The sequence below is a fragment of the Triticum dicoccoides genome, chromosome 3B (genome assembly GCF_002162155.2).
Source record: "Triticum dicoccoides isolate Atlit2015 ecotype Zavitan chromosome 3B, WEW_v2.0, whole genome shotgun sequence".
Classification (NCBI taxonomy): Eukaryota; Viridiplantae; Streptophyta; class Magnoliopsida; order Poales; family Poaceae; genus Triticum; species Triticum dicoccoides.
In genome coordinates this window covers 309,698,271-309,701,270 of record NC_041385.1, presented here as the reverse complement: position 1 = coordinate 309,701,270, position 3,000 = coordinate 309,698,271, and positions in this window count along the sequence as shown.

Below are 3,000 nucleotides of genomic sequence, written 5' to 3'. Positions count from 1 at the left end.
GCGCTCCCCGCCGCTGCCGGGCTCCGCCCTCCACCCTCCGCCGGACTTTGCCGCTGTTCGTCTCGTCGCCGGAGCCAGCCGCCGCCATCGCCATCGCCCTCACCGATCCAGGCGGGATCGGGAGGAGGACGAGCGCATCCAGCGCCGCCGCGTGGGCCCGCAAGCCGGCCCAACGCACCGGCCCAGCCTGCCCTTCCCCTCCGGCCCAGATCTGTTGGCCCATAGGCCCTCTGGTGAGGACCCGCTAGGCCCCGCTCTGTGCGTGTTTTAGTATTTTGCGCTCGTCAGGTTTTTTTTCAGAAACGACCAAGTCCCCAGATTCCAGTATTTTCATGCCATGTTTGACCTGTTGTATCTCTGTGCATGTAGCTCCGTTTCGTGCGTGTAATATGTCAAATTGTTCGTCTCAAAGAGTGCATCATTTTGTTCCATTGCATCATGTTCATTTGAGTTCATCTTGATGCTTGAATCATCGTTGTAAGAGTGCTTCATGATGTTTTCGGCTGTCTGTTAACAGAACGAGCTCTTTTGTCATTTTTGCCATGATTGATGTGTGCATCCTATGATGTTGATGTCTACATGTGTTTTGAACTATGCCATGTCTTCTTTACAGGGGTGTATGCCATGTATTTTTGTGATCAATGTGATGACTAGCACAAGCATGCAAACTAGGCATCGTGATGTTGCTGATTTTAGTCCCTGGTCTGCTGTTATTTTGATCTCATGTAAACTTGATGCTACAGAGAGATCCATGCATATTTTGAGATACTTCAGTAAGAGTGTTTCGAAAATATGGTTATGATCTATCCATTCATGGCCTTGTTTGCAATTATGGAGTAGTCTTGCATGTCATATGAGTGCTCTACTTTTGCTTCAAAATGTTTCCTGGCAGATTGTTTACATGTTATTCAATTTGGCCAAGCTTGTTGTAGTTGATCCTTGCATGCTATGAACTTGTTCTTGACTTGGTTTGTTTCACAAACATGTCTTCTTGATGATGCTATGCTTATCTTGTCATGCAATGACTTGTGGTGAGTGAATCGAGCTTGTTAAGTAGTGTACTTGATGTTGCTGTTTTGCTAGGCTGAATCTGTTATTTCGCGATGCTATGTAAACATGCTGCTACAAATCATTCTATGCATAATCTGGAGATGTCCACTAAATATGTTTTGTTCTACATGTTATGCTTTATCCATCCATGCCCTGGTAGCATTTATAGCTTGATGTAGCTTGTTCATATCTTGCTCCAAAGTTGCTTGATAATGTTGCTGTCGGCCTGTTAACATCAAGTTCAGTTGTTATCATGATTGTTGCTAGTGTTCCATGCACCCTATGACCTTGCTATTGCCATTCTTAGCTTCACAAACATGCCTTCTTACTGTTGGTTGCCTTGCCATGCCATGTATTGCTCTGTAGTGAGTTGCACAAGCTCATCAACATGCCTTCATAATTCTGTTTCTGCCGTGTTTGAATCTGTAATGTAACTTGCTATGTTTACATGGGTGCCATCATATTTTCTGATCCTTTTTGGCTTATGGTCACTAAAGGATATTTGATCTATGAAATTAGAAGATTCATGCCATGCCTTTGTTTGCCATGATACGTTCCTGTAACATGTTGTTTGATAGCTCTAAACATTGCAACCTGATGTTATTTTCTGCAGTCTGAATTGTTATTACTTGCAATCTTACCATGTGTGTTTGAGCATGTTCTAGTGATTTCTGGAGATAGCTCAATGTTCATGTTTTGTTATGCTTTACCTGTACATCATGCCCATGCCTTTTGTTTTTATGTTGAGGTGCTGTAGCATGTTGTTTTGATGCTTGCAATATGCCTAGTTGCTGTTTTGGACAGATTGTTGCTATAACTTGTATAGTGTGTGTGTGTTGAACCGTTGCTCCGTTTTGATTGTACTCTATGTGAAACTTGCTTAGAATTGCATGTAGTTCCATATTATCATGTTGCATCCATGTTTTGAGGTGTTTGCTTGATGTTTGGGTGCATTTTGCATCAATGCCATGTTTAACTTGTTTTGCTCATATCTTCTAAGCCGTAGCTCCGAACTAAATGAACTTTATATGTAACTTGACTAGAATCTCGTGTAAATCATCTTTGTGCATCTTAACTTGCTGTTTAACAACTTGAACATAAGTTTTATTCAGATCTGGACCAACTTCGAAATATGCATATGAGGACTTACCGGAATTGTTATATGTTGTTCCCGGCCTCATTTAAACTTGCCTTGATGTGTTGTTCTTGTTTGCTTCATCTCTTGCCATGGGTAGCTTCATGCAGTCTTGTCTTGCATCATGCTTGGTTGAGCATCATGTCTTGTTCATGTGTGGTGTGTTTACCATGTTGTGTGCTTCTTCTTGTTAGTTCCTATTTCGTTGCGATCATGAGGATTCGTTCGTCTACGCTTGGTTCGTCTTCGTGGCTTCATCTTCTGCATGGACTCGTTCTTCTTCCTTGCGGGATTTCAGGCAAGATGACCATTTCCCTGGATCTCACTACTATCATTGCTATGCTAGTTGCTTCGTTCTATCGCTTTGCTGCGTTACCTATCTTATGCTCATCAAGCCTCCCATATTGCCATGAACCTCTAACCTTTGACACCTTTCCTATGCAAACCGTTGTTTGGCTATGTTACCGCTTTGCTCAGCCCCTCTTATAGCGTTGCTAGTTGCAGGTGAAGATGAAGATTTCTCCATGGTGGACAGGATTTATGTTGGGATATCACAATATCTCTTATATTATTAATGCATCTATATACTTGGTAAAGGGTGGAAGACTCGGCCTTTTGCCTGGTGTTTTGTTCCACTCTTGCCGCCCTAGTTTCCGTCATACCGGTGTTATGTTCCCGGATTTTGCGTTCCTTACGCGGTCGGGTGATTTATGGGACCCCCTTGACAGTTTGCTTTGAATAAAACTCCTCCAGCAAGGCCCAACCTTGGTTTTACCATTTGCCTCACCACCACCTACTTTTCCCTTGGGAGTCGC